The following is a 13,988-nucleotide window of genomic DNA, read 5'->3' as shown; positions in this document are numbered from 1 at the left end:
GAGCAGTGCACGAGGGTTCCAATTTCTTCACATCCTTGACAACACTTGCTATCTTCTTTATCTGTTTCTGTTTTGTTTGATAGGAGACATCCTAATGGGTAAGAGGTGTTATCTTATTATTGTTTTGATTTGCATTTCCCTGATGATTAGTGATCTTGAGCATTTTTCATGTGCTTTTTTCATGTGCTTAGTAGCCATTTGTGTATCTTCTTTGGAGAAATGTCTATTTAAGTCCTTTGGCCATTTTAAAATTGAGATATTTTGTTGGTATTGTTGTTGAATTGTAGGAGTTCCTCATATATTCTGGATATTAACCTGATATCAGACACATGATTTGCAAATATTTTCTCCCATTCTGTGGGCTGCTTTTTCACTCTATTGATTGTGTTCTTTGATGCACAGAAGTTTTAAATTTTGATGACATCCAATTAATCTTTTTTATTTTTGTTGTCGTTGCCTTTGCTTTTGGTGTCATAGCCAACAAATTACTGCCAAATCCTTTTCTCTCCTTAACAGGAGACAATAACAATACCTGCCTATATTAGTTTGCTAGGGCTGACGAGGTAACTTAAAAGAAATTAATTTTCTCATAGTTGTGGAGGTTGGAAGTCCAAGATCAAGATGTCAGCAGAGTTGATCTCTCCTGAGGCTTCCCTTCTTGGATGGCAGGTGCTCACCTTCTCTCTCTGTGCTCACATGGCCTTTCTCTGCATGTGCATGCACTCCTGGTGTCTCTTCCTCTTCAAGAGGACATTAGTCCTATCAGGTTAGGGTCCTACCCTTACGAATCATCTAACCTTCAGTCCCTCCTACGGGCCCTCTCTCCAAATACAGTCACATTGGGGGTTAAGGCTTAAAGCTATAACTTTTGGGTGACACATTTCAGTCTGTAACACTGCTGCAGAATTCTACAAGATATTGAATGTAGCTCATTTAGCACAGTGCTAGTGCACAGTACACAGTCGGTGAACATTAGCAATGGCTGTGACACCATCACTACTATTATTTAAAAGTATAATTGAAGGTGTGTTTAAAGTGAGCTGAGAAGTTATCTATAACTCTAAAAAGTTCTTGTCACTTTTAAATGCTTGAAACCCAACTCTGCCCCTTATAGCCGTGTGACCTTGTGAAGGTCACCTAGTCTCTCTGAACATTAGTGCCTTCAGCTGTGAAATGTGATAATAACAGTAACCTCATGTCAGGCTTTTTTTGGCGGGTGAGCATGTGGATTAAAGAAAATAATGCACTTAAGGTGCTCAGCATACTGCCTGGAGCATAAGAACCGCTAAATAAATAGAAGACTGAATACAAATACAAACCTCTAGGTATACAGTTTATCTGTTTGCCAGTTATGAGCCACTTAGATGGTTTAGACTTGATCACAATGAAAGAAACATGAACAGTTAAAAGCTTCACAGTATTCAGAAGGTCAAAACCAACCAACTGTTCGGAAGAGGTACAACTATTTATAATTTTTTAAAATAAACAACATTTTATTCCATAAATCCTCAAAACAGACCGCACAACAGGTTCATCATTTCCTTCTGCTGTGTGAATTCTTACTGCTCCCTGGGGTTCCTGGCCCTCCCCTGACTCTTAGGTTCTGTGAGCTTCCTTCTATTGAATTCCCTTGTTTGTTCAATTTAGGCAAATATATTTCTCGTGCTTGGAATCAAAGACCTTATTGATCCAAATGTCCTTATGGGGCACACATTTTGCCCTGCCTGTGTGCCAGGCAGTGTCATGGGTACTTGACATGTGTGAACTGTTTTAATCTTCACAATGATCACATAAAGTAGAAACAACCAACATGCCCATTTTACAGATGAGGAACAAGTGACAGACACGACACAACAGTTGGTCCATGATCTTAACCACTGCCTTTCCATAGTAATAACCAAAATCAGTGCCTTCAGGCTATTTCTGACAACATCCCTCAGCACAGGCTGAAGTGATTGTGACAGCACAGTTCAGAATAAGCAGTCTTCAGGAGGAACAAAATGATTTGGCCTAAGTGTGTGGCTGTCTTCGAATCCAGGTTAATCCAGGGATATCTCAAAGTCTCGAGGGGAATGAAAAGATTTCTTATGCATCATGTGTTTCTAATTAAATCTTGTTTCTTTCTGCCAAGGATTTGAAGATACCAAGCCACCAAGAGTTCCAAATTACATACCCTAACAAGTACCAGACTGAGTACGAGCTCAGGTCATCCTGGTGAAAATTCGAACTCTGCCGTTTCCTAAGTGTGAGATCTGGGGTAAGTTACTTAAGCTCCATAAGTTTCCTCACCTATAAAATGGCTGAAATAATATCTACCTTACAGGATTGTTGTGATAGATAAATGAGAAAAACATTTCAAAGTAAGCCTGGCTCCTGATGAATAGCAAGTGCTTAGTGCCCAGTTGTCCGTGTGCTGTTACCTGTGGGTCAGCCACCCTGCAGGTTCAGTTAAATGTAGAACCATTGCTTAAGTGACTCAAGAGCTTAGGGTCAGGACTCACATGGTATAAAAGCTGAGGGAAAGGACATATTTCTGAATGAACGTCTTCTTCATCTCCCCTTAAAGGTAATCAGAGGAAGCATTAGTCAGTGGGTCCACGATTCTCCCCGGAAAACAATCTTTGGTTGGTTTAACCACATTGGACAATTGGGCAAAGTATGCTTTCCAAGCATGGTTGTAGGAAAATTCTAAAGCTGGTATAACCAACAGTCACTTTAGACATATTCAAAAGTAAAATAAAACTCAGAAAGTGAGAAAGTCCAACTTTGGAAGGTCAACTTCCTCCAAAATTAGCTAACTGCAGACTGCACGTTTGAATGAGGTGAGTTGTTTCAGAGGGCTGTCAAATATGCAGAGCTTAAGTGAAAGCAGGTAGAGGTGGAGTTAGTGTTCTCAACCAAAGGTTTTGGTTTTAAATGACTGCTTTCTAACCCTTTTTCCTGACAATAACTTGCATAGGTGGTGATGATAAAACCTCACCAACTGCAGACAAGAGAACGCTTCTTATTTTTTTAGTATTTATTGTATCACCAAAGGGCATAGCATTATATGTAATGCCACTAAATTGAATAAGCACCTAGGAGACGGCCCCTAGTGATGTAGACAGATCACAAGAATGAAGTAGACTTGCGGAGCAGTTGGAATTCTCACACACTGCTGGTGAGAATGTAAATGGTGCAGCCATTGGAAAACAGTTTGGCAGTCCTCCAAAAAGTTAAACATAGGCTTACCATATGACCAGCAGCTCCACTTGGAGGCATATTGCCAGGAGAAATAAAAATATATAACCATGCAAAAAAAAAATTGTACATGAATGTTCAGCACAGCATTATTCATATTAGACAAACAATGAAAATGACCCAAATGTCCATGAACTGAAGACTGGATAAACAAAATATGGTATGTCTAAGCCATGGAATATTTTTCAATAATAAAAAAAAATGAATTACTGACACATGCTACAACATGGATGAGTCTTGAAAGCACTATGAAGGCAATCACAAAAGACCACATATTGTATGAGTCTGTATATGTGAAAAGTCCAGAATAGGCAAATCTATACAGAGAGGAAGTAGATTCGTGAATATCTAGGGCTGGACAGAGCGGGTGGGAGTGACGCCTGATGGACAGTTTCTTTTTGAGGTGATGAAAATGTTCTAAACTTAGATTGTGGTGAAGCCTGCCCAACTCTGTGGATATACTAAAACCACTGAACTGTACACTTCAAAAGGGTAGATTTCATGGTATGTAAATAATATCTCAATAAAGATGTTAAAAAGGAAAGAACTAAGTAGGTAATTTGGCTGAAGTGATGGGGGAAAACATTCTAAAAGTAGCTGTGGGGAAGAATCAGAGATGGGGTATACCAGACCAGTAAACTCTAGAGCTGTGGTTATCAATTAAGGGCGATTTTGTCCCCCAGGGGACATTTGGCAATGTCTGCAGACATTTTAAGTTGTCGTAACAGAGAAGAAGGCTACTGGTACCTAGTGAGTAGAGGTCAAGGATGCTGCTAAACATCCTGCAATGTGCAGGACAGCCCCTGCACCAAAGAATTATCCAGCTCAGAATGTCAGTAGTGCTGAGGCTTAGAAATTCTGCTTTAGCTGAAAGGAGTCAGACAAATAGTAGTACCTACTTCACAGGGTTGTTCTTTGTATTCCCCACCCTACCAGATGAGTCTGGATTAAGTAGAGGTAGGATGTTATTACCCAAAGGCATCATTTATACTGAGAATTTCACAGTCTAACAGTCTTCAGTCTGATTCTTAAGAGTTGCTGACCACCCAGGTTATGGCTTGGGGGAAATTCACTGACGTTTGATCAATTTCCAAGAGCTGGTAGACTGGAAATAAATTGAAAATAGTATATCTTTAATTTGTTCCTATAGGCATGCCCCACATTTAGTGTATCTTTCATAAACTCTAAGGGATCAAAGAAAAGTTACCATTTATTCTAAAGACTGGAAAATAAATTTATCTTAATTTACAAATAATCAGAATTCATTGACGGTGTGTTATTTTTGAATCCGATTTCAAAGGATTATAAAATATTCACAAGGTAGAGGAGGGGACTTTTAGCCATTATCTAGCCCAGAAATAAAGTTTGTAGATTTATTTATTTGATGGAAAATCTGTACAGAAGCCAATACAAACACATGGGAGCTGGAAGCTTCTTCTAGGTTTTCCAGAGAATCTTTATAATCAGCCACACTTAGAGACAAGCCAAGCAGCTAATCAATCAAGCAAATTAGAGGCAGAGAATTTGGGGAAAGGATATGTTACCATAAGACTAGGCACAGAGCAGGTACATACAGATAATTCTCCTCGAACTTGGGGACATCAAATTGGGCTCAATTTGAGTGTCAAATACAAATAAGTTGCCAAGGGTCAGGAGATTTGGCTCATTCATTTCCCAGGGCCTTAGGATCTCATTTTTTTAAATGTACAAAATAAAAGATTTGGAGTGAATTAATGTCTCCCTAGATTCAAGAAGATTATTAAATGTCTGGATTCCTAGGCTGAATTACTAGGAAGAATGAGTTCATAGGTCTGGAGTCAGGCTCAGGCACCCAGGCTTTAAGTTACAGATGATTCTCATGTACATCCCATTTTGGGAATAACTGGACATAATTACTTTGTTGATCCTGGGTGCTGCAGCAAGACAGAGGTCTAGTGCTTAGCATGGTGTGGCATTAACTGCCCCTCTGCACTCTTTGTCCGTGTAAATCATGAAGTGAAAAAATAAAGAAATCTGCCAGCGAAGATGAGAGCCTGGCAAGGAGGGTGCTAAGGGGAGTGCTGGATGATGTTGCTATGGCAACCCCATCCTTTCCCAGCGTGTGTTCTGAAAGGCTGCCTGTGCTGTGCGGTGGGCTCCACCTCTGATGGAGTGCAGATCGTTCATGTCGTCAATTTGGAGATGAGGACTTGTGGATAGAGCAGGATAATTAAATAAAAGCGCATCTGAATATTAACCATCAGCGGCACTTCTCGGTAATCTGAATTAAGTGTCTGGGTGTTTGGTTCAGGTCCATCACAGGTAAAACAAGTGGAGAGCTGGTTTCTGGTTTTTGTTTTTTCAGAGATTCTCTGAGTTTGCTACTTTTATACTTCTTCCCACTCCAAGCCCCCACCTCCTGGAGGTTAATTGTATCTTTATTTGGAGGAATGACAAAAATGTCACAAAAATTTTTGATTGATTTGAGTAGAGCGGCAAATTTAACCTCAGGAGGACGAACTTCTCTTTCACAGAGTCAGTCTTTCTATATCCTTTGCTTTTTTCCCTGTGCTACTTGTAAGATGGTGTGAATGACAAAGAGGGAGGAAGTCATCGGTGGAATACTAAGTGTGGGCAATGAATGTCCACGGAGAGCCTGACCAATTCAGAGGTAGTTTTCTTGCTGATGGCTCAGCAATCTGAGGTGATGGGCTGGGGGACATCTGAAATGTGAACTGTAGTCACAGCTTTCCTACTAACCCATAAAATCTGGTATTTATTGGAGCCTGCTATGTGCTGCCCTAAGCATTTTCACGAATTAATTATTTAGTCCTCAGAGCAATCCAATGATTTGGGGTCTATTATTTATCCCATTTTACAGAGAGGAAAACTGAGGTTTGGAGGGTTTCTATGACTTGTCCATGATCCCACTGTGAAGTAAGCAGTGGAACAGGCCCAGACATCTGTCTGTCGAAGCCTGTTCTCTTAATGAGCACTGTCTCCTAATTACCCACATGGCTTTTCTTATGTCTACATGAAAGAGTTGAATTAGACAAGAGTATTTGGAATAGATGTCACTTGAAATACGTTAGGGGAATGCCAGATAAAATAAATTAAATGAGAATTTTTTACAGGACTTCTTAAAGCCCATTTATTATGCTAACATATTCTGATGGAAAACATGCATCCTTTCCCCACATTTATTTGACCTTGGAGCACACTTTCCTCTCATCTTTTAAGACTATTGTTGAATAAAACCCACTTTAGGAAATATGGCATTTGATGATTTTTAGAGCCCTACTAGGATTAAAGCCAAGGTTCTTTCTTTCCCTCACCTGCTAATTCTTACTGTGTTCTTTGTCTTGCCCCCTCACCTTTTTTTTTTTTGACAACTCAAGTACAATTGATCTATAATAAACTGGACATATTTAAAGTATACAGCTGGATGAGTTTTGACAGATGTATACACCCATGAAATGACCAGTGAGACCAAAATACCAAACATCACCGTTGTTTCCTGTGTCCCATTGCAATCCATCTCTCCCAACACCCCATCTCCAGGCAACCCCTTATCTCTCCTGTTTTAAGGTGAGTTATATGACTTCTGACCAAGTTGCAGATTATTCTTGGCAATGGTGAAGTGCCACATGGTCTATGGGTCACTTCACCAGCCATATGAGGAACTTTTTCTATCAATTTAATTTCCAATCCCTTTTTCTCTTTTTCCTTTCATTTTCACTAACACAAAATGGTGTGCAGCCCAGACTTTGCACTGGAGCCCTCATTCTGCCGTCACCATGACAGGAAGTCCAGCAATGCTCTGACCATCAGGAGAGAAAGAAAAGGCTTTCATGTGTATTTGAGGGAACTAGGAAACATTTATCACCATAAGAAATAGTAAGGCAGTAGGAGATAATTCACAGAATTCTTCAAAAAGATGTTTGGCATTTCACAAACATTCACGTGAAGAGAATTAATCGTGCACTGTCTGTATTCATAGAGAAACAAGGGAACTTGAGGATCTGTACTATTTAGATGAGCCATGTGGCCTGGAGAATGTTTCTCAGTTCAAGAATTATCTATGAAGCGTCTACTGTGGGATCAGCACTTTGCTCGATCCTAGGGAGACAGAGACGAATAAAACATGTAGCAGTCAGGAAGGAGTTAAAGAGTCAGATGTCTCCATATCATTAATTTTCATCTCAGCATTTAGTTTTTATCTTTGTAGTGAAAAATGAACAAATAAAAATGTTTCACTTATCAAGTTGTCTTTTGTGACAGAGTCAAATGTCTAGAGATTATTTGCAGTAATATTACTTAAATATCTCCTCTAGGAAGTTTGCAAAAACTGATCTCATAGAAAATGGTAGTGTTAAAAAAAAAAAGTCTTATTTTGCTGTCCTGTATTCATTTCAATTTTTTCAACAACCTTTGACATGATTTAGCTTATTTCAACACCCGGATAACCTGGTAAGATAGGTAGCGCAGATGTTATCGTTCCAATCCAGAAGGTATTTTAGGAAGGCCTCCGAAGGGATAAAGGGGATGATGCTTTTCTATTCTGGTTGAAAGATGGCACCTTACAGCTTGATGGGCGGCGAGATGGCTGTGATTGTCTCCACAAGACAAGATAAATGATACGGTCTGCTCAGGATCACACAGCAGGTTAGTGCCAGAGAAAGGCAAGAATTCACCGTTGGAAGTGAAGCGAAATATTAATATGAATTTGCTGCTCTGGGGGGGAATGGGATCTGCACATCCAAAGGACAATGTGTGAGACCCCAGAGCGCTTGAGACAGGAGGCGGGACAATCCCACCCCCAGCATGGAGTGAATCTGACATGAAGCTGACCCAGAATAGATGGTTGTGCCCTCACCATATTCTACCTGGAGCCTTCATAGAGTGCCTGGACAGAGAGCCGGACGTCCTCATGGCTGGACAGAAGTCATTGATCGGCCACCTTCTAGCATCTGACTTTTAGGCGGAGCTCTTGATCAGGGCGAAGAGAAAATCAAGGGGTGTGATTGTGCCATGTGTTATCTGAGGCACTGGGGTAGGTTCATCCCCAGGTACCTCCACTAACCATCTTCATTAAATGGTCCTTAGTTTATTAATGCGTTCATTGATTAATGCACTCACTAACTAAAATTTTCCAACGAGTCTTTTGGTTTCCATACAGTATTTTTGAAAAGATGCGAATACTTACCCATGTTCCAAATGCAAACCCTGTGGAAATTTAAAAATTCACATTTTATCTGGGATTTTCTCAGATTTGAACTATATATTCTTTACATACTGTCTCTTTCACCTTCAACATTTAAATATCTTAAAATTGGATTCCTTTGTTTTTATTCTTTGTTCTATTTCCACACTTAAAAAATATTAAGCTATTAGCTATCATATGATTACTGGTCCAAATTCTCTATAGTTATTCGGAGGGGCGTTGGTCTGAAGTCAGACACAATGGCAGTAAATGACTTGTCAGAGAAAGCCAACAAGTGAGCTGTCAGAACACTGCTCCCGTTAGAAGCATATTGCCTCTTCCTAATCAAATTACCTTATGATTGTCAAGTTGTTCCTTTCACAAAACTGTTTCTAGTATTTTTCCACAAATGGTGTTAAGCTGACTAGCATGTAATTATTTACTCCAGCTTATATTCTTTTTTTTAAAAGTTTTATTTATTTATTTACACTGGGTCTTAGTTGCGGCAGGCCAGCTCCTTAGTTACAGCATGTGGGCTCCTTAGTTGCCGCATGCAAACTCTTAGTTGTGGCATGTGGGATCTAGTTCTCTGACCAGGGATCAAACCCGGGCCCCCTGCATTGGGCACACGGAGTCTTATCCACTGCGCCACCAGGGAAGTCCCTACTCCAGCTTATATTCTGTCTTTAAATAATGTTATTTAAATTTTCCAGACTTTGGGTATTTAATCTGCTACAAGAGACTTCTGGTTATTTGGGATTCAGGCTGCAAAGACTGTGTCTTATTCACTATCCGTGACTCCCTAGAACCCAACAGACTGCTTGAGACATAAGAGGTGCATGATCAGCACTTGTTTTCCCTTGTCCTCTTCTTTCTTTCATCATCATGGAGTTGGAACTCAGACGTCTACTACATGTATGTTAGGTTGGCCCTTGGATCTCAAAATATCTCCCATGTTTTCCCACTGAGCCCACTTCCAATCCTGTAATTCTTCTTACATTTCCCCTGTAGTAGAAAGAAAGGGGCATGCATTCACAGCTGCAGGGTGTAAACATCATCATGGGCTCTTAACATACGTTATCTCGTATCCTCCCAGCAGTACTTAGAGATAAGTCATTTTATCTCCTTTTTACAGCTGAGGAAACCTCAGAGAGCTGAAGGAACCGGCCTGATCTGACTCAATTAGGAAGTGGTAGAATCAGAGTCCAAATACAGCTGTCTGATTCCTAAGCTTATGTTCTTTCTTTTACATCATTCTGGCTCATTTTCGCAGTTTGCAGTTTCTGTGCACGTTGTTTAAAACATCTTCAACGTTGAGAGTCAGCAGCTAATTTTATCTGACCCTGGCTTCCAAACTTCTAGTACTAGTCTCCCCAATCCTTTTTTTTTTTTCTCCCCATTTCTTTATCTGGATCTACCTGACCTCTCTCTCTCTCGAGCTCTGTACCTTATAAATTGCTTACTGTGTGTCTCACCTCTGCCCCAGCATCTTCGGGCTGTCTCCCCTTCCCTCCGCCTCCACTCTGGTCCAACAGCCCCGTTGCCATTTCTACCAGAGCCAAGGGTCCCACTCTCCATCAAGTCACACTGGACACAAACCTGGCCTTAAAAAACTTCCAAACTGGATAAAAACACAAAGCTGCGATATACTAAACGTTAAAATAGGATTCAAGATTTAAACTGCCATTGAAGACAACAATTTGAGAATGATCACGAGACCATGTGTGATAACTGTCTTGGAGAGGACATTTGTGTTGCGTGGGATGTTGGAAGAGCGAAACTGGGCCGACCGTGGAGCGTGGCAGGACCCAAACAGGTCAAGAAGAGCGTCAGGGGCGAGGCAGTCAGGGGAAACGGCAGGAGGAAACGGGGGGCCCACGCAAACGGGGCAGATTCACAGGACGAGGAAGGAACGTGTTTCTAAAGAGTTTCTGGGTCTCTCCATGAGAGATGATGAGTTCTTTTGAAGAACAGGGCCATTGAAGTTGCAAGGACAGTGTTCCGTTTCGTTCTTTTCATTATTCAGTTCCATCATTTCTTTGCAGGTTTAGAACGTTGCTTTAGCATCACAGAGGACAGATAAATTTACAAGCTATGATTTAAGCGCTGACATGGGTATTTACTGGGTTCTATAGGAATGTACCTTGCATCTTCATAATAATTATTATTATTGTTCCTTCAATTATATATGTTTTCACCTTTGCCTCTGCTAACTCTTTTTTTTTTTTTTAAGCAATGACTGAGTTGTATATACTAAAATCAGGTTCTTCTCTGTCCTCTCATAATAAATTCGGCTGCAGCCTGAATATTCTGACTAAATATTCTGACTGTAACTTTGACCTGACTTCATTTTCAAGACTGTCAAAAGTAATTAGGGACAGAGAAATTTTCCCGCTCAGCATCTAGAATTGCGAAGATACCAAGAAGGAGTCTCAAGTGTCATTAACATCACCTTTCTGCCTGCTTTTTGTATCACCCTATAAAATAGTCTATTTTACAGCCAGCAAGGTCTATTATGGGAGCTGTCCTTCTCCCTGTGGGGTGTTGGATTTCCCCCTCTACTGGGAAGCAAAAAATGAGTTCCCACCTTTGGAAGATAGCATGAGTTTTGTTGTCACACTGACATCGGGCCGTTTAGTTCACCTCCCTGCCTCAGTTTCCTCATCTGAAATTACCTCTAAAGATTTTATGAGGATTCCATGGAATAAAGCAACTTGCAAAGTGATTGGCATATTATTGTACTCAATATTAGCTATTAGGGTTGGTGAGTGTAGCAGTGGAGAGTTTTTTTCTTAAATAAATTTATTTATTTGTTTTTATTTTTGGCTGTGTTGGGTCTTTGTTGCTGTGCGTGGGCTTTCTCTAGTTGCAGTGAGCAGGGGCTACTCTTCATTGCAGTGCGTGGGCTTCTCATTGCGGTGGCTTCTCTTGTTGCGGAGCATGGGCTCTAGGCACGCGGGCTTCAGTAGTTGTGGCACGCGGGCTCAGTAGTTGTGTCTCGCGAGCTCTAGAGCGCAGGCTCAGTAGTTGTGGCGCACAGGCTTAGTTGCTCCGAGGCATGTGGGATCTTCCCGGGCCAAGGATCGAACCGGTGTCCCCTGCATTGGCAGGCAGATTCTTAACCACAGGGCCACCAGGGAAACCCCAGCGGAGAGCTTTGAATTCATAGACGATACATTTTTCTTTTAATGAAATTAACAGAAATCGTATTCTAGAAAAACTTTATTTTTCTCCCCAGAAACAGCATGACTAAGAATAGCAATATTTTTGCAGGAATAGGGGCGAAATGCAGAATATCAGGCTCCAGACGCACAGGCTCAGTAGTTGTGGCCCACGGGCCCAGTTGCTCCACGGCATGTGGGATCTTCCCAGACCAGGGCTCAAACCCGTGCCCCCTGCATCGGCAGGCAGATTCTCAACCACTGCGCCACCAGGGAAGCCCCACTCTGTGTTTTAATGAGAATTCTAGGGCATCCTGGGGGACCCTAAGGTTGGGGAACCACTATGTTAAAGAAACTCTGGGGACTTCCCTGGTGGCGCAGTGGTTAAGAATCCGCCTGCCAGTGCAGGGGACACGGGTTTGATCCCTGGCCTGGAAAGATCCCACACGCTGCGGAGCAACTAAGCTCGTGCGCCACAACTACTGAGCCTGCGAGCCACAACTACTGAGCCCTTGTGCCACAACTACTGAAGCCCGCGTGCCTAGAGCCCATGCGCCGCAACAAGAGAAGCCACTGCAATGAGAAGCCCGTGCACCACAACCGAGAGTAGCTCCCACTCACCACAACTAGAGAAAGCCTGCACGCAGCAACAAAGACCCAACGCAGCCAAAAATAAATAAAGTTTAAAAAACCAAAAAACCGGGGCTTCCCTGGTGGCGCAGTGGTTGCGCGTCCGCCTGCCGATGCAGGGAAACCGGGTTCGCGCCCCGGTCTGGGAGGATCCCACATGCCGCGGAGCGGGTGGACCCGTGAGCCATGGCTGGTCTGGGAGGATCCCACATGCCGCGGAGCGGCTGGACCCGTGAGCCATGGCTGCTGAGCCTGCGCGTCCCGGAGCCTGTGCTCCTCAACGGGAGAGGCCACAGCAGAGGGAGGCCCGCATACCACAAAAAACAAACAAACAAACAAACAAAAAACCGAAAAACAGCTCACCATTAAAAAAAAAAAAAGGAAAAGAAACTCTGAATGAGAGGAGCCAGTCCCCAAAATGGTTTTCTGCTTCTGTTTCAGCTACTTACCCAGGAAATTAAAGCAATGTTGGGGTTATAGGTAACAGGCGTGTGTTGAGGAATGAAGGCTCAGATGTTTATTTTCATGTAGAAATAAGAATCATTCTCATTTAGGTGACTTTAAGGAAAAAATAGTCATAACCTGAAAAGTTTGCATTAATCCTTTTTAGCTCCGTGGGATCTTAAAATCCTCCTAACCTAACACTGCCATACTCTGAGATTCTGAGTCTTGTGCTTAGTAGAGCTGTGAGTTCCTGTCCACTGCAAGCCTTTCTGTGACTCAGAGGATAGCCTCTCCCTGGCATATAACATATTCCTTCTGTTCCATTAGCATACTGCAACAGCGTAAAGAATCTATATAATGATTCAGTCTTTAAGGGGTTCAAAGAAAACAGGAATTGTGCTCATATATGGAGGTGAAATGTCCATTCTCTTAATAGCTACTAGTTCTAGAGTGTTTCTTATTTGGAAATGGCCAGAAGTAGCTTTTCTTTTAGTAGCTGAGATCCTGAGGGGTGAAAGGGTGTGAAAAGAGGCAGGACTATAAAATACGCCTAAAGAGCTCCATGTGGCACCAGAGGAGGTATGCGTGGTGTGCCTGAGAGCAGGAGGGAAGAGTGAGAAACAGGTGGGGAGAGAGGAAATACCAGCATGTGGTGATGCTGGAGTTTAGGAGCTGGTGGAGGATGCTCTATGCTTAGGCACCTGGAGGAAATTCCAAGATGCCTGATATTAAACTGACAACTTTTGTTTCCCTGCACCGGGAAGTCTTCTCTTCCCTTACCCTACTCATAAGCATTTTCTGTGGGTGGGATATTTTGTGCGTGGAAAACAATGTCAAGGGGCTGGCTGGATGTCTGGGTTGATGTGGTAAGGCAGCAGGAATCGGGGAGACAGAGGTCGCCATAGGAACAAAGGGATCATGAATACATCCAGAAATCTGGGGCAGGACTTAAAACCTCCACAAGAGTGTTGAGGCAGAGTTTGGGCTGAGCTTATTTAGGTTTCTAAGACAAAGAGACCTCAGCAGGTGTGTTTATTTGTGGTGGTGTTCATAGTCCTTACATCAGGAAACAGTTCCACATGGGCAACTACAGGGCTGGAATGTTGTGCAAACACTAATGAAAATGATGGGCTTCTCTCTAGACCAGTGCTGGCTGATAGAACTTTCTGCAATGATGGAAATGCTCTTTATCTGCATTGCCCAATTCAGTAACCACTAGCCACATGTGGCTACTGCACACTTGAAGTGCAGCCAGTGAACCTAAGGAACTGAACTTTTTTTTTTTTTTTTTTTTTTTTTTGCGGTACGCGGGCCTCTCACTGTTGTGGCCT

General features: G+C 42.1%; 1 long non-coding RNA gene across 2 annotated transcripts in view; it reads left to right on the top strand.

The window, feature by feature from the left end:
- The window catches only part of LOC114487741 (uncharacterized), a 189,227-nt gene that overhangs the window by 170,055 nt on the left and 5,184 nt on the right, over positions 1–13,988 (top strand). The window contains exons 3-4 of one of the 2 annotated variants that reach the window (XR_008619300.1): positions 2,132–2,257; positions 7,792–8,450. This is a non-coding gene — a long non-coding RNA (uncharacterized lncRNA). Of the gene's footprint in view, positions 1–2,131; positions 2,258–7,791; positions 8,451–13,988 lie in introns of those variants that run through there. The other variant, XR_008619299.1, reaches the window with a different exon arrangement.

The sequence above is a fragment of the Physeter macrocephalus genome, chromosome 14 (genome assembly GCF_002837175.3).
Source record: "Physeter macrocephalus isolate SW-GA chromosome 14, ASM283717v5, whole genome shotgun sequence".
NCBI classification, from domain to species: domain Eukaryota; kingdom Metazoa; phylum Chordata; class Mammalia; order Artiodactyla; family Physeteridae; genus Physeter; species Physeter macrocephalus.
This window is presented reverse-complemented; position numbering and strand designations above follow the sequence as displayed.